The 22,594-nt window shown below is 40.9% G+C and overlaps 1 protein-coding gene across 5 annotated transcripts in view; it reads right to left on the reverse strand.

Moving 5' to 3' along the window:
- The window catches only part of LOC137322036 (tyrosine-protein kinase Fyn), a 278,886-nt gene extending 257,730 nt beyond the window's left edge, over positions 1–21,156 (reverse strand). For 2 of the 5 annotated variants that reach the window (XM_067985066.1, XM_067985062.1), the window contains exon 1: positions 21,055–21,156. The gene's annotated coding sequence lies outside the window, so the exon portion shown is untranslated. The remainder of the gene's footprint in view (positions 1–21,054) is intronic. The other 3 variants (XM_067985065.1, XM_067985064.1, XM_067985067.1) reach the window with 3 other exon arrangements.
- Positions 21,157–22,594: the final 1,438 nt, after the last annotated feature.

Below are 22,594 nucleotides of genomic sequence, written 5' to 3' on the forward strand. Positions count from 1 at the left end.
GAGGAGGGCCAATTTCAGAGGGATGAGAACGGATCTGGCCCGGGTAAATTGGAATCAAAGATTGGCAGGTAAAACTGTAATTGAACAATGGGCGGCCTTTAAGGAGGAGATGGTTCGGGTGCAGTCTAGGTACATTCCCACGAGGGGGAAAGGTAAGGCAACTAAAGCCAGAGCTCCCTGGATGACAAAAGAGATAGAGGGTAAAATGAAGCAGAAAAAAGGGGTGTAGGACAGATGTCAGGTTGATAACACAAGTGAGAATCAGGCCAAATATAGAAAGTTCAGAAGGAAAGTGAAAAAGGAAATAAGAGGGGCAAAGAGAGAGTATGAGAATAGACTGGCAGCTAACATAAAACAGAATCCAAAAGTCTGCTACAGGCATATAAACAATAAACGGGTAGCAAGAGGAGGGGTGGGACCCATTAGGGACCAAAAAGGAGATCTACTCATGGAGGCAGTGGGCATGGCTGAGGTACTAAATGAGTACTTTGCATCTGTCTTTACCATGGAAGATGCTTCCAAAGTCACAGTAACGGAAGATGTAGTTGAGATATTGGATGGACTAAAATCTGAAAAAGAGAAGTACTAGAAAGGCTAGCTGTTCTTAAAGTCGATAAGTCACCCGGTCTGGATGGGATGCAGCCTAGGTTGCTGAGGAAAGTAAGGGTAGTAATTGCGGAGCTACTTCCAATCATCCTTGGATACGGGGGCGGTGCCAGAGGACTGGAGAATTGCAAATGTTACACCCTTGTTCAAAAAAGGGTCTAAGGATAAACCCAGCAACTACAGGCCAGTCAGTTTAACCTCAGTGGTGAACAATTTGGGACAGAATTAACAGTCACTTGCACAAGTGTGGATTAATTAGGGAAAGCCAGCACGGATTTGTAAAAGGCAAATTGTGTTCAACTAACTTGGTGAAGTTTTTTGATGAGGTAACAGAGAGGGTCGTTAAGGGTGATGTGGTTGATGTGGTGTATATGGACTTCCAAAAGGTGTTTGATAAAGTGCCACATAATAGGCTTGTCATCAAAGTTGAAGCCCATGGGATAAAAGGGGCAGTGGCAGCATGAATACAAAATTGGCTAAGTGACAGGAAACAGAGAGTAGTGGTGAACGGTTGTTTTTCAGACTGGAAGGAGGTGTACAATGGTGTTCCCCGGGGGTCAGTACTAGGACCACTGCTTTTTTTTTGATATATATTAATGACTCGGACTTGGGTGTACAGGGCACAATTTCAAAATTTGCAGATGACACAAAACTTGGAAGTGTAGTGAACAGTTAGGAGGATAGTGATAGACTTCAAGAGGACATAGACAGGCTGGTGGAATGGGCGGACATGTGGCAGATGAAATTTAACGCAGAAAAGTGTGAAGTGATACATTTTGGTAGAAAGAATGAAGCGAGGCAATATACACTAGAGAGTACAATTCTACAGGGGGTTTAGGAACGGAGAAATCTGGGAGTATATGTACACAAATCTTTGAAGGTGGCAGGGCAGGTTGAGAAAGCGGTTAAAAAAGCAAACGGGATCCTGGGCTCTATAAATAGAGTCATAGAGTACAAAAGTATGGAAGTCATGATGAACCTTTATAAAACACTGGTTCAACCACAACTGGAGTATTGTGTCCAATTCTGGGCACCGCACTTTAGGAAGGATGTGAAGGCCTTAGAGAGAGTGCAGAAAAGGTTTACTAGAAAGGTTCCAGGGATAAGGGACTTCAGTTACATGGATAGACTGGAAAAGCTGGGGTTGTTCTCCTTAGAGCAGAGACGGTTGCGAGGAGATTTGATAGAGGTATTCAAAATCATGAAAGGTCCAGACAGAGTAGATAGAGAGAAACTGTTCCCATTGGCAGAAGTGGTCAAGAACCAGAGGACATAGATTTAAGGCAATTGACAGAAGAACCAAAGGCGACATGAGGAAAAACTTTTTTACGCAGCGAGTGGTCATGATCTGGAATGCATTGCCTGAGGGGGTGGTGCTGACAGATTCAATCATGACTTTCAAAATGGAATTGGATAAGTACTTGAAGGGAAAAAATTTGCAGGGCTACGGGGAGGGGTGGGAGTGGGACTAGCTGGATTGCTGTTGCAGAGGGCCGGCACGGACTTTAAGAGCTGAATGGCCTCCTCCTGTGCTGTAACCTTTCCATGACTTGCTTCAGACACATTGGTCTATTGTGATCTACTAACCTGCTTTATATTGCCGAGCCACTTCAAGGAGCAGTACTTCACTGTAAGCCGAGGCTGCCAGTGCTGCACAATCTGCCCATTTTCCGGTGCAGTTACACTGCAGGCACAGGTTGAGACAGGTATCTACTTACAGCGATGCAAAGTTGGCAATGTGGTCATACTGCTGGCTTTGCATTGCTCTTCGATTCGGCAAAATGAAGTCCGGTGCGGCATGCATGCACAAACCCACACTTACCAAATGCCAGTTAAACTTTTAGAGGGGCCGGTTGCTAAGTTGCAAGTTTTTGAAACAAAGCTGCCAACATGTGACATGTTGTCAATGTAGCAACTTCACTCCCCGGTAGGGTTGCCAACTCTGGTTGGACGTATTGCTGGAGGTTTCATCACATGATCTCTCACGTCCAGCCACCCTGTCCCCATGTTCCCGCCAATGGTCGCCCAACATGTCCATCCTTGCAACGCATCACCTTCCCACACCAATTGTAAAGTGAACAGACTCTTTGTTACTCAATTGGATGATTCTTGACTGTCAGTCAAACAGCCAATTTTCCTTCCCATCGCCAACATTTTTTGCAACTAATAAATAAATAAAAACAACATACAATTTCTTTCCATCGCCTCTATGATTTTTTTTCCAGGGTTACTTATAGCAGTGAGCTGAAGATTAATCTTTAATTCCTGGAGACTCCAGGCCAACCTTACTCACCGGTTAAGCTACTGTCGTAAACAGTTGCAATGACAAATAAAATTAAGAGCGCCGCTGGGCCATAATGTTGCCAACAGAATCCAGAACCATCGAGGCAATGGGCAACACTGTGCATGTGCGTTCGTTTAAAAGTCACAATTTGCCAGGAAAGATGGCAGACTCTCCCGTCGGCAACAGCATTGACACTTACCATAAGGGGCCTCCGCTGCAGGCAACAACACTACCTCATTTACCTTACAGCTCTGCTACCAGTGTCAGGGGCATTAGAGGGCACAACAGTCCTTCAGTGAATGTGTTAGTCAAGTAAGCAGATTTCATAGCAACCTTTAACTACCGTGATAGTTTCCCATTCCCCCAACATATTGGCCCAGAATTTGCTGTAACCGGTCATCGAATGGCACCCGCTGTTAGTTAGATTTGCCTTTGCCCGTTTAATCTCCATGATATTTTTGCGCTACAAGTTGCTGGAAGTGGGAGAGGGAAACGGCGCAGCGCCCTCTACAGGGCATCTGGGACCTGAGTAAACAGGGCAAGCAACCGTGTATCTCCTTAACCAGCTTGAAGGATTGTTAAATGAACAGCACAAGGACTGAACAAGGAAGTGTAAGTTAGAATGAGTGAATTCAATGTCAAATCAGATAGAGAAAGAAAAAAAAGATTGGATTAAGAGAGAGAAAAAAAACAAGTACAAAAAAATTTAAATTTGACATCAACAATTAAAACCTGATGGAATGAGACTCCACACTTGTAATAGATAATTTTCAGTACCAGAGAGGTTGACTGGTGGTCATTAACACTTATCACGCTGTTAAAAGGGGACTTGGACTGAGATGGACAAGCCCTAACTTTCTGTGGCGAGTTTAGCCGTATCGACCACACAAGCACAGGAACTGCACGCTGTTCGATGGTGAGTCACACAGCGGGATGCTGTTCTCGCGAAGCTAACGACAGAGTGGCGCAACTCGGACAGCAACTTTCGGATTTTCGCGTTTAACCGCGCATCGGCCCTCACCTGAAGTTGCTGTGCGATTTGCGCATAAATAACGGTGAGCGCTGCCAGCCTCTGTTATTTTGACAGCAAATTCTGGGCCGTGATCTGTGAATAGTTTTAATAGTTATTTACTAGAAATTATTTTTTAAACAAACTGCATCATTTTATTACAGTATTGGTAAAAGGAAAGCAGTTTCAGGGTGTACAAACCCCATTTCCTGTGCTGATATCACAAAATGAACCCACCCCCAGATATAGTTTTTTTTTGAGAAAATCCCCTCCCCCGGTTGAATTTAGGGGCAGAGTGAATTTATTTTGGGGAAGCAACTTTATTTCATTGAAAGGGGAGGTTTTATATTTTTGGGGGGAGGATGGCGATATATTGTGTGACACACACAGACATAAAGCACATGCAGAAGGTGGTGAACTGAGCTATGCGCTGTTTGCAAGAAGTACAAACGCCTGAACCCCATTCCCTTCTCCAACATCTCAGGAGATGCTCGTGTTGGCCACCGCAAGATCACCCTTGCTGGCCTTTAGCGGTAGGCTGACCCTCTTCAGTCCAACAGCAGCCAGAATTAATGGTTGGCAGTCCACCTACCATTCATGCTGCCGTTGAGGTTGGCGCTGCCACACTCTTGATAAGTCAGGGCTGCAGCAGCAACATGAAGTAAGTATGCGATATGTAATTTGCAGTGACCCAAAAAAAAAACATACTGAAGGCTGGAAATTTGAAATAAAATAGACGAACTGGAAACAATCGGCAGGTCAGTTAGCAACTGAAAGAAAAAACAAATTTTAACGTTTCGGGTGGAACCCTTCGTCAGCACTGTTAAAGGAACAGTCCCATTTGAAGCATTGTTCTCTTTCGGGTGCGGATTGACCTGCTGTACGTTTCCTGTATTTGCTGTCTTTGTAACGAATAGGTGATGTTAAATAATGCAATCTTGAGAGGCTTTAGTTGGAAAATTGAAGAGCTCATTTCTAACAGTTAAAAATTTAGTCCGCTGTCAGAGACAATTGGATAGGAGAAATATTTCACCCTCCGGTGCCTTCCTTTGCTTTGAATTTAGGACGAGTAAAAAGGGTGACTCTCACTTCAAATATTAACTAGTGGCGTCTTCAGCTTCTGAATACGTGAATGTGGCCTAAATTGAACAATGTGGATTTGGAGAGAGAAGGAACTGTCCAGATCTATTAAGGAGAGACTGGAAAAACAAAAAAAAATGTGGGGATGCTCATTTCTGTCCGTAATTAATGAAATAACATAAAGGCACAGGACGGTGTGGCTTAGAAACGTACAATTTGATTTGCAGTTTTGTTAGCAACTCATTCATCATTAAAAACAGAAATTCTCCAATTTTCTTTAAAAAGGAGAAATTTCACTCCCCAAGATGTTTTACATTTCTTATTATCAAAGCAGATACGCAACTTCAGTGTATGGCTTGAAGCAGTAGTCTAAGCTATATTTCTATAGGCTATAAATCACACATGGCAGCTGTAGCTATTTACATAGAAATTACAACACAGAAACTGGCCGTTCGACCCAAGCAGTCTGTGTTAGTGTTGATCCTCCACACGAGCAGTCATCCTAATCCCATGTTCCACTCCCCTTCAATCACCTATCTAACCTATTCTTAAAAGCTGGCATGGTCTCTGCTTCAATCATTAACTCTAATAGAGGACTGTGAGGCTATAGCATGCACTGTGTAAAAATGTTTCTCCTACCCTCTGTCCTAAATCACTTATATTTAAGCAATTATATAAGATTTAATCTTATATCTATGTTCACTTGTTCTAGACCCCTCAATCGCTGCAAACACTGTCTATCTACTCTGCCCCCATCCCTCATAATTTTAAACACTTCTACCAATCACCCCATAATCTCCTGTTCTAACAAAGAGTGTCCCACTTTTTCATTGGTCACCTCAATTCTTGACAGAATATATCTTCACTGCGCTGGCAGATTTAAAGCAGCATCAGAAACTGGAAGTCTTATATTTGAAAGAAAGACTTGTATTTACATAGCGCCTTTCATGACCTTAGGATGTCCAAAAGTGCTTAACAACCAATAAAGTACTTTTGAAGCGTAGTTACTGTTGTATTGTAGGAAACTTGGCAGCCAAATCGCACAAAGCAAGGCCCCACAAACAGCAATTAAATAAATGATCATATTATCTGTTTTAGGTGTTGGTCGAGTGATAAATGTTGGCCAGGTCACCAGGAGAACTCCCCTTCGAATAGTGCCGTGGGATATTTTACATCCACCTGAGATGGCAGAAGGGGGCTTGATTTACTGATCACTATTCCCTCTGTACTGCAGTAAAGCATCAGCTTAGATTACATACTCAAGTCTCTGGCGTGGGACTTCAACCCACAACCTTCTGACTCAGAGACAAGAGTGCTACCACTGAGCCACAGCTGCACCAACAGACTAAACACATGTAGAGCAAGCAGAATATGTTCCAACTAGAACCATAGAATGTTTGCAGCATAGGTGGCAGCCCTTCGACCCACCGTGCCGGTGCTAGCTCTTTCAAAGAGCTGTCCACTTAGTTCCCTTCCACATACCCTTTTAAATTTTGTTTTTCAAATGTTTATTTACATCCTTTTTAAAATCTACAGTATTATCGATTCTGCTTCCACTGCTGTTTCTGGCCAAGGCATTTCATGTTCTAACAACACTGTTTTAAAAAAAAAAAATTCTCCAATCCTTCTCCCTTTGTTCAGCATCCTAATTTTATGCCTTCAGGTCACTGGCTGACCAACTGGATGAAATAGTTTGACTACACTTCAAAAAAGTACTTAATTGGCGGTAAAACATTTTGAGACGTCCTGAGGTGCTGTATAAATGCAAGTCTTTCTTTCTTTTATTTACCTCATCAGATCTTCTCTTAACCTTCTCCGTTCTAATGAAGAGCTCCAGTTTCTATAATCTCCCCTTTATAACTAATACCTCTCATCCCAGGTATTATCTTAGTGAATCTTTTCTGCACCCGCTCAGTGGCCTCGACATCCTTCCTAAAGCAGGATACCTAATATTCTAACTGGTGTAACCAACTATTTGTACAGATGGAGCATCACTTCTTTGCTTTTGTACTCGAGGCCCCTATTTATAAAACCTGGCATCACACATGCTTTTTATTCCCTCACAGTTTTATCAACTTGCCCTCTCACTTAAGTGAACCATCAAGTCTCTCTGCTTTTATTCTCCTTTTAAGGTTTTACCATTTATTCTCCTTTTAAGGTTTTACCATTTAACATTCATTTCCTCGCACTTTTCCACCCAACATTTATCTCCTCACATTTCTCTATTAAATTTCATCTGACATCTCTCTGCTCAATCTGCTAACCTACGTCCTCCTGAAGTCACATACAACACTTTTCAGTTAACCTTGCCCTGAATTTCTGCATGACGTCTGCAAATTTTGATTGCATTCAGAGGTGAGGGTGCCGCCACTCGAGTTATCCTGCTCCACCCACTATAAATGTTTCAAAAAGATAGTTAGAAAAAGGTCACTTTTAGTAATGGAACAATTCATACTTTCAGTAAGTATATGGCACAACACCAAAGTTCCAGATTTTTAATTCCCTGGGTGCCAGTACTTTTTTTTCCCTATTTTACCACTATAGCCATGGGAATGGTAATACATTTCATGCAGCTTTTCAATAAACAACAGTCCATATTCTATACTTATTAATTTAATCATTAATTTAATCCAAGTTATATATGGTTGAGAAAAGAGTTAAGTGCCTATGAGGAAAAAAATATTTTCTTAATCTATAGAATGTCCATATTTATATTTTTAAACACGAACATTTAATATTTATCCACTAGAAAGAAAGAACTTGCATCTAGACAGCACTTTAAAAAAAAAATCTCCTCAGGGCATTCCAAGGCATTTCACAGTGAATGAATTACTTCTGAAGTGTAGCCACTGTGGTTATGTGGGGAAATCCAGCAGTCAATTTGCACACAGCAAGGTCCCACAAACAGCACTCAGATAAATGACAAGCTAATCTGTTTTGGTGGTGCTGGTTGAGGGAGAAAGACTGGGCCTCGGTTTAACGTCTTATTTGAAAGACTGCACCTCAGGCAGTGCGGCACTCCCTCGGTACTGCACTTAAGTGTCAGCCTAGATTATGTGTTCACGTCCTGGGGTGGGGCTTGACACTACAGCCTACTGACTCAGAGGTGAGAGTGCTGCCACTGAGCCAAGGCTGACGGTTTAAAGCTACTTTTTTTTGCCACAAATATTCAAAGAAATAGTTGTATTAGCTACTTCCAGGCCCTAAGCTCTGGAATTCCTTCCCTAAACCACTCCATCCTTTATAAACACTCCTTAAAACCTACCTCTTTGACCAAGCTTATGGTCAGCTGTCCTAATATCTCCTTATGTGGTTCGGCATCTAATTTTGTTTGATAACACTCCTGTGAAGCACCTTGGAGCATTTTACTATGTTAAAGGCGCTATATTAATGCAAGTTGTTGTATTAAAAATAAAGTTTTCAGAAAATTGTTAAAATTTGTACACTTTAATGAAATCATTATCTTCATAAAAAGGGCCTTCAGATTAAATGGATTTAATGGTATAAATACAAGAAATTATTTCTTAAAAAGCTATAAACACAAAAAATACTCTCAGGATGTCCAAAAGGCAGAATTTAGGAGCATAGAATTTGCACCAATACAAAGGAACCAGTTGGACCTCTTAAATCTCCAACGCTGAAATTTGGCATTTTTTAAAAAATTGCCGTTCTTTTAAATGCTGATCAACTATAAAGTTCTACAGTGATCTAACTCTGTTGATGAGCATATGGACAGATAGAACACAATACTGAACAGCAAAGCTGCAGGCTCTGGTAAGTGAAATGTTTATTAAGCAGTAATTCAACAAACTGATCAAAGTGAAACTACAGGTTTCTTAATATGGAGCCGATTTGTTACTCTGCAAAGGGCACTTGCAAGTTCCAATTTTTTTTTATCCTGCAACAGGCCCTTTCAGATCTTTTGCAATTTGTACCTAGTTTCAGGCTGTGGTGATGAAAGGCCACAAAGGTTTGTGTGAGTCAAGTGGGAAAAACAGGCTTTTTAAAAAAATGAAGACGTACAACATTTTTCGCAATTCTGCTTCTCGTTATTGTAGTAAATGTTGCTGGGTTACCGTTTGTATCTCCCCCTATGGTCTATCAGCCTATCCCGGTCACATTTATAAGTTGTAGAACTAGTAAAAAAGTTATCAATGACTTCCATCGAGATACAGTGGGCGGCTTGTGTTCATGGCGTTCACATTAAACCCAGATTTTCACAAATAATTCTGTACAAGCTGCAAAAGAATCCCCAAATACTTGGACTACACTTTTTCCAGATTTAGCAAAAAAGAGGTTACAGCACTGCATCGCTTGAAATGGTCATTTATTGTAGCCAATGCTCAGAGATTTTGCTAATGTAATACTGTATGTGAAAGCTACTTTCAGGCACCATCTCACAAATCACTATTAACCTGACATTTCATTTGAATTGATCACTGAATAAAAAGTCTACACAATTGCAAGACTCGGACTTTAGCCCCATCCGCTGAATATTTTTTCTGGTAGAATCAAATCGTTGTTTTATCTGCTAAAAATGCACAGCTCCCAGATCAGACTTTGAGGCAAGTTTTGTTTTTTCAAAACTGGTTAATAGTCTCCACGTTCACACAGCAGCACTCACTCACAGTTCTTCCAAACATCACAGTGTGACTCACGATTGTACATTTACAAAAAAAAGTACAATCACTTTTTGTCTAATGCCAAAAAGGGCAAGCTATGAGGAGAAGTTGAAAAGCCTGGGAGTGTTTACACTGGAGAAGAGGAAGCTAAGGGGAAGATGTCATTCAAGTAGTGAAGATTCTTAAGGGAATAGATAAATTGAAGCTGATGATGTGATCAAGATTGCCGCAAACACTAGAACTGGGGAAGGGAAGGTGCACAGATGGTTTCGATTTAATGATTTTATGCAGAGGATGGTGATTGTCTGGAACAGACTGCCCAGGGAGGTAGTGGAGAATTATGTAAGGGAGAATTATACATTTGAATATTAAGTTTTTTTTTTTAAGATCGACCAGGTGGGATATAGAGTTTTTCCAGTCCTGGACTTTCCCGTGTTCCAAAGAATTTGTTCAAAGATCTGTAAAAAGAAAATGTTTGTGAAGTGGATTATCCTTCAACTCACCATAACATTTTTGTCACTTTGGCAGTAGTTCAATACATGCAAAAGGAAGTGAAGAAAAATGTTTTTAAAAGCAGAAAAAATTATTCCTACTTGTTTAAAAAGAGAGGTAATTATCATTCAATGTTTGAAGAACTACTTTTAAAGCAACTGCATCAAAACGCCACTTCAAAAAAGGTTTACTGACGAGTTGATTTTCAAAAGAGTTTTACTTTGACGAAACAAAAAGCAGAAAATATTTCATATCCAAATTTCAAATGCATTTGCATCAAAGCGAGGAGTAAAACTTAGCCCTGGTCAATCCAATCTTTCCTTAGCTCACAGGTTAACATCTTTATCTAGAGACACCTAAAAAAGTCTCAAAAAAGGTTTTTCCACAATATAAATACTTTCTTCCAGGAAGGGATAACGGACCCTCCTTCTAGAAAAGTCTTATGCATCAAAGCCATACTTGTTTCGTATATAGAATTACATAGAATGTACAGCACAGAAACAGGCCATTCGGCCCAACAGGTCCATGCTGGCGTTTATGCGCCACACGAGCCTCCTCCCTCTCTACTTCATCTAACCCTATCAGCATATCCTTCTATTCCTTTTTTCCTCATGTGTTTATCTGGCTTCTTCTTAAATGCATCTATGCTAGTCGCCTCAACTATTCCTTGTGGTAGCGAGTTCCACATTCTATAGTACTGGCAAACAAACTCACGTGGAACGAAATTGCATGTGAGTGAAAAAACATTCCCAATTTATTTGCAAAAATACAGGAGAAAAATGGTCTAACCAAACTTACACTGAAGCAAACTGCTTTGATCAACAGATCTGACATTAAGCATCCGTGAGATCCAAAAAAGGCTTTTTTAGGGGGCTTGTGAGCACCAAGAGTTCAACTTGTTGAGATGCAAGTGTTTCAAACGTGACTAGAAAAATAAATACTCCTGGTGCATGCAGAAAGGAAGCAACAAAACCACCAAAAACATTAGCTTGGTGCCATTTGTAGTCAGGACCCATCCTAGCGTGAGCTGCCCTCAGTGTGCTCATCATGCACACATTCTTCCAACCAGGCCGAGATCTACATAGAAATAAAAAGTACTTTTGTTTCAAAAAAAGAGAAAAAAAAATTCTGCCGACTGTGTGGAGATTTACATGAGCTTTCGCATACTGAATCCTACATCTTGGAAACTCAGCTACACCTATCTTAAACCCACATCCTGTACCAGTAGTTGCACAAAAGCAACAAGTTAGACTTTAAAAGACCGCAGCCCTATAATAAAAGCATCTGGGTAGTACTTCTACAGGAGGATTTATTTTCAACTGAAGTATGCTTGGTACAGACTTCAGTTACAATCAGCAGGTTATAGCCAAGCTTGGAGTGCAGTAGTTAAATGAAATATTAGTAGAAATTTAAATTAACAAGAATTAAAATATCCCAATATACCACCTAGTGATGAAAAGATTAGTGTAAATGCGACATTACACAATAACTTATTAAGAAGGGCAAACAATAGGTCACGTGCAACATTTCCTGACTTGTCACCCAACACTACCATCTTTCACCCCTCATCAGCACTTAAAAACATGCTGGTGATTCAAATGATCTGGAATGCACTGCGGAAGCAGATTCAGTAAAAACTTTCAAAAGCGAATTGGATAAATACTTGAAGGGGAAATATTTGCAGGGCTATGGGGAAAAAGCAGGGGAGTGGGTCTAATTAGTTAACTCTTTCAAAGAGCCGGCACAGGCACAATGGGCTGAATGGCCTCCATCTGTGCTGGTAAGCAAAGCACGTACTAACTACGAGCAACTATAGCACCACTGTATACTTTCCTCCAGTCTGAAAAAGACCACTACTCTCTGCTTTGTCCCCTAGCCAATTTTGTATCCATGCTGTCACTGTCCCTTTAATCCCATGGGCTTTAAATTTTGCTAACAAGTCTATTATGTGGTACTTTATCAAATGCATTTTGAAAGTCCATATACACAACATCAACTGCAGCACCCTCATCAAAGAACTCAATTAAGTTAGTCAAACATGATCTTCCTTTAACAAATCCTTGCTGACTTTCATTTATTAGCCCATACATGCAGGTGATTAAAATTAACGTACCAGTCTGGGGAGAGGGGAGAGGGGGAGAGGGGGGGTGGGGGGGTGGGGGAAGACAAGGCTGAGAGCGGAAAGAAAGTATTTCTTGTAACTGCTCACGATATGTATCAATTTATGTTGCATTAAATTCAATGCCCTAGTTTTAACAGAATTCTGGACAAATCAAGAGTTACTTCCATCTGTGCAGCACAAAAAGGCATGAATCTTACCGCTCTCTCCCAGCAGAAAACACAGCTGTAGCTAAAACTGGCAGTGGTGTCTGCCGTTAGTTAGACACCGCTGCCAATTTTAGCTTGCTCTTGCATGTTAAGGTTTTGAAGTTTTTTGCATGGCACGTTACTGAAAGTGCGAGTTGATAACATCAACTGCACCCGAGTGAAACCAGGCATCTGGGTGAACAGGGCAGCAGCAACAACAACAACAATTTGTATTTATATAGCGCCTTTAACGTAGTAAAACATCCCAAGGCGCTTCACAGGAACGTTATCAAACAAAATTTGACACCGAGCCACATAAGGAGATATTAGGACAGATGACCAAAAGCTTGGTCAAAGAAGTAGGTTTTAAGGAGTGTCTTAAAAGGAGGAGAGAGCGGTAGAGAGGTTTAGGGAGGGAATTCCAGACCTTAAGGCCTTGGCAGCTGAAGGCACGGCCACCAATGGTGGAGAGATTAAAATCGGGGATACGCAAGAGGCAAGAATTGGAGGAACGCAGGGATCTCGGAGGGTTGTAGGGCTGGAGGAGGTTATAGAGATAGTGAGGAGCGAGGCCATGGACGGATTTGAAAACAAGGATGTGAATTTTAAAATCGAGCGTTGCCGGACCGGGAACCAATGTAGGACAAAGAGTACAGGGGCGATTGGTGATCGGGACTTGGTGTGAGTTAGGATACGGGCAGCAGAGTTTTGGATGAGCTGAAGTTTAAGGAGGGTGGAAGATGGGAGGTCGGCCAGAAGAGCATTGGAATGGTCCAATTGGCAGCGCAAGGACTGAGAAGGAAGTGTAAGTTAGAATGGGTGAATTCAATGTCAAATTAGGTACAGAAAGAGAGGGAAAGAAAGATTGGATTGAGAGAGAGAGAAAAAGATACTGAAAGGAAAAATAAAAACAAATTAAATTTGACAATTTTTAAATCTCCAACAACAATTAAAACCTGAAGGAATGATACTCCGCACTTAAGGGCCTCGCCCCTCCCTATCTCTGTAACCTCCTCCAGCCCTACAACCCTCTGAGATCTCTGTGTTCCTCCAATTCTTGTCTCTTGCGCATCCCCAATTTTAATCGTTCCACCACTGGCGGCCATGTCTTCAGCTGCCTAGGCCCTAAGCTCTGAAATTTCCTCCCTAAACCTCTCTGCTTCTCCATCTCTCTCTCCTTCTTTAAGGCACTCCTTAAAATCTACCTCTTTGACCAAGCTGTCCTAATACCTCCTTATGTGGCGCGTTGTGAAATTTTGTTTGATAAGTTGCTCCTGTGAAACACCTTGGGACATATTACTATGTGAAAGGTGCTATAAAAATGCAAGTTGTTGTTGTAATTGTTAATCTTCAGTCTCAGAGAGGTTGACTGGCAGTAATTAACGCTTATCTCACTGTTAATAGGGTACGTAGGCTGAAATGGATAAGACTTAACTTTCCATGGCGAGTTTAGTTCGTATCTACTGCGAAAATACAGCAACTTCACACCATTCAATGCACTTCAATGGTGAGGCAGACAGCGAGATGCTGTTTTTGTGAAGTTAATGGCGGAGTAGCGCAAAACGGAGAGCAACTTTTGGACATTTGAGTTTAACTGTGGATCTGCCCCTCGCTTGAAGCTGTTGTACTGTATGCACATAAATCTGGCCCATTGATTACTGCAAAAACTCACACTGGGGAAGGGGACCTTTTTCAAACAAACATAAATTTTAAAATTATGAATGTGTTTTTTTTAATAAAAAAAAACAAATCTAGATAAACATTACTTGGAACCACTTAACCTCCGTGTTGAGACTGTAGTCATCCTTACTGCCTCCTGCTTCACTCGACTGGAAAGCAGAAGCAAGAAGTCATAGCAAGAGTTTCAACAAGGTTGCAAGTGGCGCGTTACGCTTTCAAGTAACTTTGTAAAAAGTTGCACATCACTGTACACATGACTCAGCCAGTCCTCCAGATCCTGTCCTGCAGAAAACAGCTGATTTTTGACCAGTTGAAACCAAAAGCAACAAAATGCACCTTTGCTTTTTACAGCTGATCAGCTGTGTACCCATCGTGCATTTTGGCGAAACAATATAATGGGAACAAGCTGGGACTTGTTCTGAGTGACATCAACTCACTGTTGTACAATGAGCTCGGTGCATACTGGCAATTCATACCCATGTTATGAACATTTAAAGAACAGTTTAATTTGTTAATGAATGGAATATTCTAATCACAAAAATATTCAGATAACGGTGTGATTCAGTCACATTGTGAGCTTGCAGAAGGAGGGCAGGCTGGCCTGTATGTTTACACTGTACTTACAAACCACTCAAGCTTTGCTGATTGCAATTTCCAAGAGTACTCCAGCTTTGAAAACTCCTGGGACCAATGTGGTGTTTACAAATAGTTCTGGCAGGTGACTCACATTGGAAATTTTGACTACTCTAGGTCCATAAAGATTAAAATTACAAACGCAGGTTTTTGAAAACTAAGGTACTGTGATTTTAATTTCATAAACTGACTTTTCAGCCCCCTTCAGTGTGAAGAAATTAAAATATTTATCCTCGTTCTGAAGTAAAAACCAATCTTTGCAATGTAATCGTACGGCAAAAAGGTTGATGTGCCAAGCTAGGTATAACTTGGTAACATCTTCCCACCTCCAGATATTTTCAATTATGTGACTCAGAACCATATAGGTTAGAAATCTACAAAATGGGCTGTGACAATCTGAGGTAAAGAACCACTAAGTGTGCCATAGCTGCCCTGATGGGGAAAAGCACTGACAAATGCAGCAATAAGGCATACAGACCAGAACTTCCCAGATTCAATTCAGTCTGTGCTGGGTTCACTGATAACAATGAGGCCATCAGCTAGGGAGCTACAGTCAATGCCATCATCCCTTGGCTGGGCTCTCACTCCTGATCATAGGAACATAGGAATAGGAGTACGCCTTTCAGCCTCTCGAGCCTATTCTGCCATTCAATTAGATCACGTTGATCTGTACCTCAACTCCTTTAACCCGCCTTTGATCCACATCCCTTGACACCCTTACCTAATAAAAATTTATCAATCTCAGTCTTGAAAGCTTCAATTAACCCAGTGTCCAGCCTTTTGGAGGAGAGAGTTCCAGATTTCCATTACCCTATGTGTGAAAAAATGCTTTCTGATTCTGCTCCTGAATGGCCTAGCTCTAATTTTAAGATTATGCACTCTTGTTCTGGATTCCTTCACCAGAGGAAATAGTTCTCTTTGTCTACCCTATCAAATCATTTTATTATGTTAAACACCAATTAGATCATCCCTCAAACTTCTATACTCAAGGGAATTGAAGCCAAGTTTATGCAATCTGTCCTCATAATTTAACCCTTTAACCCCCAGCATCATTCTGATGAATCTGTGCTGCACCCCAACCAAAGCCAATATATCCTCTTGAGGTGCAGTGCCCAAAGCTGAATGTAATACTTCAGATGGGGTCTGGCCAAGGCTCCGAACAACTGAAGCATAACTTCCCCCCCTTTGTATTCCAGCCCCCTTGAGATAAAGGCCATCATTCCATTAGCCTTTTTGATTGTTTTTGTACCTGTTCACTAACTTTTCGTGATTTGTGTATTTGGACTTCCCAAATCTCTTAACTCCTCCACAATTTCTAGTTTCTCACCGTTTAGAAAAAATTCTGATTTGTCTTTCTTGGATCCAAAGTAGATGACCTCACACGTCTCCACATTGAACTCCATTTACCACCGTTGTGCCCACTCATTTAATCTATCGATGTCCCTTTGTAACTTCCTGCTCCGTCTGCACTACTCACTGTGCTTCCTAACTTATCACTGATCGTTATCCGGTGGCTCCTACTGGAAAGTGCATGTGTGGGGACATCAGGGGAGCATCGGATAGGACTTGGGCTCTGATGCTACTTTGCTGACACCCATCAGCTAAGTCGCTACATGACAATGGTCCCTGGGTGAAGTACTGGAGTCCTGCCAGCTTCTATGGAACCATGTCCATCAGTGCCTTAAGAACAGGGGGATGAGGAGGAGATATTGGGGTGGGGAAAATAATCAGTCTCTGTCTTCCCCTTTCCCCAATATTCATGATATTCATTACTTTAAAAAAAAAGCCCACAGAACCACTGGCAACTACTTTAAATGTTTGTTTATGGTGTTATGATTAAACTACCTGCTGGCAAAAATCTCAGTACCTCCTTTGACCATAATATTTATACAGTAAATGCCACAAGACATCAAGACACAGTTTCATCACCACTGTCATAGATGGCAATGGGAGATACTCATCAGAGACATTTTAAAATCAGGAATGAAAACATCACTGTATATTACACATGACTAATTTTGTAATCTTATGCAAATTGAGGAGTTGGTGGAAATTACAAATCATTCAAACTACGCTCCTGAGATATATCAGACATGAGCTCTGTGCTTAATGTACTCCAACTGCCTGATTACTCATACAAATATTGTACATGCACAAAAGATAATATTACCTATGGTTACCACACTGTACAAAACTCTAGTATTTGGCACCTGATGTTATATAATCTTACCTGCTTACGTTCCAATAGCAGTGAGTTAGCATTCATAGCATGCTTATTTTGAGGGGGGGTGAGGGGGGAAATCAGAAATCAATTTTGTATTCCACAACACTCAATCAGGCTGCAAAACAACACTTCATCTTGTTAAAAAAATGTGCAAAACCAGCAGTGACACTCCAAACTTTCAGAAGATTTATATTAAATAACTACAACCAAGGCCAATCATTACTAATTGCAGAATAGTTCATGGATGGACAACACTTGCCTCCCATTTCAGAGAAAAGAATAGTGCTGCCATTCACTGTAAATGCTGTATGTTTATTGCATCTTTCAATACTTCATAAAACTATAAACCAGCTCCAGTCAGTGAAGGCCCTCTGTAGTGTTCGGTCAAAGCCACACCCATTTTATCATCTATTTGACCACATTGAATCGTTCATTAAACTGGCACAGATTGCTGGTTTCATGGTAACTGACTGCTTTATATAATAGGGAGTTATCAAAGCAAGCACACTTTATTCTGGATTCATTAATTTTATATATTTTCGGGTTATTTTGTTTCATTCTTGTATCAAGAGGAGAATGTCAGGGATTATTTTCCCCTTTATACTCAGTGTTACCATAATGCACTCCCAGGCTAGCCAGCTTCACAGCAAAGTTCCTTGTACTCTGCCACAGCACTGTGTCTTAATCCCAGCCTCAAAAGACCACAGCAGAGCACCAGTGTGAATTTTTCCTCTTGTCACATCTGTTCGCCCTATATACTCTCATCTGCCGATCATGGGCAGTTTTGTATTGTAGATCTGTGGTTCACCGGGAACTTGGTTGAAGCTGTTCACGCTCATCTCCTTTAGGATCCTTGCAGCAAATGGAGAACTAAGACTTTCAAACCAGCAGTCTGGAATAGATAGAAACCCTCTGTCCCAGTGATAAAACAGTCTGCTAGCTAATTTACTGAACAACCCACAACTGATTTTTTTTTAAGTCAACACACAAATCAGTTGCTCATTTAAGATTTAAAATTACGTTTTTAAAATCAGCTTTGACTATTGTTCTGATTTGATATGTGACAATACTACTGCTACAAACAATAAACCAAATCAGTTCCAAAATCTCACTGAAAGATTTCAAAACTGACAAAATACATGTCTTGAATTTGATCTGTTACCCATTTAAACTTGCTCAATTCCACTCTTTAAACAGAGAGTTATTGGAGCTTGGAATGCTATGCCACAGGGAATAGCTGAGGCAGTGACCACTTCATCTTTTAAGGGTAGATAAATATTTGAAGCAGAGAAAGATAAAGGGCTATGTGGAGAGGGCAGGGTAGTGTATTAGTTTTTCTTTATTTCTCTAGAAAAAGGGCAGGAAAACCATAATGGGCCATATGTCTTAGTTCTGTGCTGTAAACTTCCATGGTTTCATAAAATGAAACAGTGCTGGATTTTTGCAAGTTTACCCTTAACTACTACACTTGATACATTCTCAAAGTTTTTCTTTCTTTCGCAATTTCAAGATGTAATGCTGAATCAACATAAAATCTTGGCAAGACCAAGTCGGATTACTGCGTGCAACTTTGGGCACTGCACTATAGGAATAGAGAGGGTACAGCACACATTCACTAGGATACTGCCTGGTACGAGGAAATAGAAATACAAAGAAAGACTTGTAAAATTAGGGCTGTTTTTGTTAGAACAAGCAGTGATTTGATAGAGGTGCTCAAAATTATGAAGGGTTGGGATGGAGTAGATAGAAACAAACTGTTTCCAGTGTTTGAGGGGTCTAGAACAAGGGGACATGGATATATGATTAAATGCAAGAGATTTAGGACAGAGAGCAGGAGAAACCTTTTTCTTTTACACTCTGGATTGTGAGGCAATGGAATGCATTACATGAGTGAGTGACTGAAGCAGTGACGATGTCAACATTTAAGAATAGGTTAACTAGGTGGTTGAAGGGAAGAGGAATAATGGGATATCAGGACAGAGCAGGCACATGGGATTAGAACTACTGATTGTGTGGAAGATAAACATCAATATAGACTGGTCCGAATGAACACCCTGCTCCTGTGTTGTAATTACTGTGGAATTCTTCTCATTCATTTATTTTATTGTCTTTGCTTTTGTTTCTCCTTTTTTTGACTGATTAAAATGTACAAGTTTACTTTCAAACTGTAACTGTCAAGAGAAGGCACTGTGGTGCAGATATATATGGGATTCTTGAAATGTATGATGGTTCGTCTTCTAAATGTAGACAGTTTCCAAGTCCCACTATATAGTACCCAGCATATCAACGTAGTCACCATCTCTCATCCAGAACCTGCTACATTTCATATTGTTTTTGTTCTGATTTAACCTTGCAGTTTTAGTAAGCAATGTTGTGGGAAAATAATATATATCAACCTAGGTAGATCTATAGTCATATTACGAATAATGCAAAAAAAAAACTGTTCAGCAGCTAAACTACAAATTATGAAAACAATAATTTTATTACATAAGTTTCAGGCTCCCAGTAGAAATACATAAAGGCCACATGGCAAACGATTTCATTGAGATCGCACTGAGGATAATTTATGTGTACATTGATAATGTATAGATTCCTTCTGTAGGGTCCCACATAGAAACACTGTACACAGAAACTCTCCTGTAAAAATGTTATACGAGCTGTTTTTCCTCAGCACAAATAAAAAGATTTCACATAGAAACATTTAACCCATGTATTCTATAAAGTACGAATACAATACAGAAAGACTGGTCACAAAAAGGGTTTGAGTCTATAATAAAGGCTTTGTTCATGCAGCATGTGGATAGACTGCTTACAGAGAAAAAAAAGTCCCATCAAATCCCACACTGAAGGAATGAAAGATCTCAGGTTGCGTTAAACTGCCACAGCCGCACCTGTGTAATGTGACAGCGCTAAACGGTCCCTAATAACCAGTTACTGAAGTCTGGGGCGTCAATGTCCCGGCGCTGATTCAGTTACAATCCATCTCAGTCCAGTAATACATCTCTAAAAAGGGATATAGTGGACGGAAGTGAGAGCTTGAGAGCAGAGTTTGGAGAAGGGGATACTTTGGATCAACAATTTCTAATCCGAGTGTCAACATTACATCGAACAAACTCCACCAGATCGTGGATGGCTTTACAAAACGAAAGTGCACATTTAAACGTAGGCTAGAAACTGGGTTAAAACTAGTGGGAGGAAAAAAACGAAACGAGAAAAAACAAAAGCTCAAAATAATAATTCAAAGTAAATCAAACAGGGAGCAGCCGTTTCAGCACAAACCCTGTTCAACAAAAAAGTAGCTGGGTGATTCTAAGCAAGACTTGTCCCGGATTCCTTTCGGACGCACTGTTCACCAGATTATTAATCAGTCTTTTGTAATAACTGGCGGGTTGGGAAACAATGTATCGTTATAAAAAAAATTCACCTTAAAAAAAGATAAATATCAAACTGCAAAGTACACAAACACGAGTCTGGAGACTTCACACTGCGGCTGGAGCTCAGTGTTTGTTACCAACATATGTTGCCAGCAGTAAAGTGAATACTTAAAATAAGGAGGTCATTGGCAGGACGAGGAAAGAGAGAGAGAGAAAAATAACACAAGCAACATAAATAAAACTGTATGACTTATTTATATGTTTACTGCCTGACACCACCCTTCTACCCGTGTTGGGTTTTATTTATTTATTTATTTATTTATAACGGTATTTGAAAGCTTTTAGGATACAAGACTGCTGCTGCAATCTCTCCCCCCAAACTAAAGCAACAGAAATCCTCTTTTGGCAAAACCCTTCACAAAATACATGCAAACTACCATAAAGAAACATGACATTTTTCACAAAAAAAAAATCCAAATTTTAAAAATGCACACACTATATAAATCCGCTCGGTGCAGATGACAAATGCATGTTGTGTGTGTGTTGCCTGATGTGGGAAATCTGCTGCAGCCTCTCTCTCTCTCTCTCTCTCTCTCACTCCCCCCCATATCACAGCCCTCTCTCTCTCTCTTCCCCCCATCACCCAGCAGGTCCTTCTGTCTCCACAACATTCAAGGCAAACTTCAAATCAAACTGCAAACTCATTATTTTAAAATGCAAAATAAAAAGCAACACGCACTTACCTGAGAAGCCGGCAGGCTTGCACTCACATCTCCTTTGACTGTCCCCTCCCTCCCTTCCTTTATTATTTAAGCCTCTAATTTCTCCCGACTCGCTCTTTGTGCTGGGGGAGATTTTTTTTAAAAAAAAGGCTCTTACGTCACAAGGCTCGCCCTCTCACACAAACCGCCGCTGGGCGTGCAACCTATCCTGATGAAAGTGCGGAAGTGTCGTCACTGCGGAAAGATACAAAACGGCTGACGTCATAATCGGAATGGAATGGGGGTTGTCTTGCTGAGGTGGGGGATTTTCCACGCAACCCCCATTCATTCTAGTGACAGAGAGGCAAATTGTCTATGCATTTCACAATTCATCTCCAAGGCACAGAGTGTGTGTAGAAGCCTTTAGAAACTTCCCAAGATTACTTTTGTAATAGTCTTTTAAGATTTAGTCTATTGGGTTTTCTGAGATATTTTTGTCAATGACATCGACTGCAATCCCATTGAAAAGCACCTCCCAAACCCGCGACCTCTACCACCTAGAAGGACAAGGGCAGCGGGCACATGGGAACAACACCACCTGCACGTTCCCCTCCAAGTCACACACCATCCCGACTTGGAAATATATCGCTGTTCCTTCATCCTCGCTGGGTCAAAATCCTGGAACTCCCTTCCTAACAGCATTGTGGGAGAACCTTCACCACACGGACTGCAGCGGTTCAAGAAGGCGGCTCACCACCACCTTCTCAAGGGCAATTAGGGATGGGCAATAAATGCCAGCCTCGCCAGCGACGCCCACATCCCATGAATGAATAAAAAAAAACAAGCTTTTTTTTCTTTTCCAGTTATCTCATCCAGAGATCTCCAAACATCCCATTGTAGCATTCAGTTGTTTCGTGAATGATTCGAGGGGTTTTTGCTTTCATTACTCTATCTGGGATTTATTATGCAAGTTGATCACTCTTATCAGTCCTAAAATTACCTTTTACTAGTTTGAACCTGTGTCTCCTAGATCTACTCCCATAGTTTAACTTAAAGTTAGATTGCGGGTTAACTTATTTTATATCCTTAACAATTTTATAAATCTCTATAAGATCATCCTTTACGCATGTCTTTTTCAAGCTGAAAAGCCCCAGAGTATTCCTCATAACTCAGGCCCCTTGACACTGGCGATTAGCCTTGTGGCTCTTTGTACTACCTCCAGATCATGAATGTCTCTCTTGTTTTTTGGCGACCAGAACTAAACACAGTACTCAATGTGCAGTCTGATCAGAGCACCGTATAATTTGATCATTGCCTCCTCTGATTAATATTCTACTGTTTTGGTTTTGCAGTTCGATATCCTATTAGCTTTGTGGATTACTGCTCTGCATTGATTGGACAAAGTTAGTGATGAGTCTGCGAACACTCATAGGTCTCTTTCAGCTACACTCGCGGGGAGATTCGCTAGTGCTGTGGGAGGGGGGGTGGTTAAACTAATTTGGCAGGGGTATGGGCACCAGGATGTAGCAATGGAAAGGAGAAACAAGGGCACAAAGGATTAGGAGAGACAGATAGCACTAGA

This window comes from Heptranchias perlo, chromosome 5 (genome assembly GCF_035084215.1).
Source record: "Heptranchias perlo isolate sHepPer1 chromosome 5, sHepPer1.hap1, whole genome shotgun sequence".
Taxonomy (NCBI): domain Eukaryota; kingdom Metazoa; phylum Chordata; class Chondrichthyes; order Hexanchiformes; family Hexanchidae; genus Heptranchias; species Heptranchias perlo.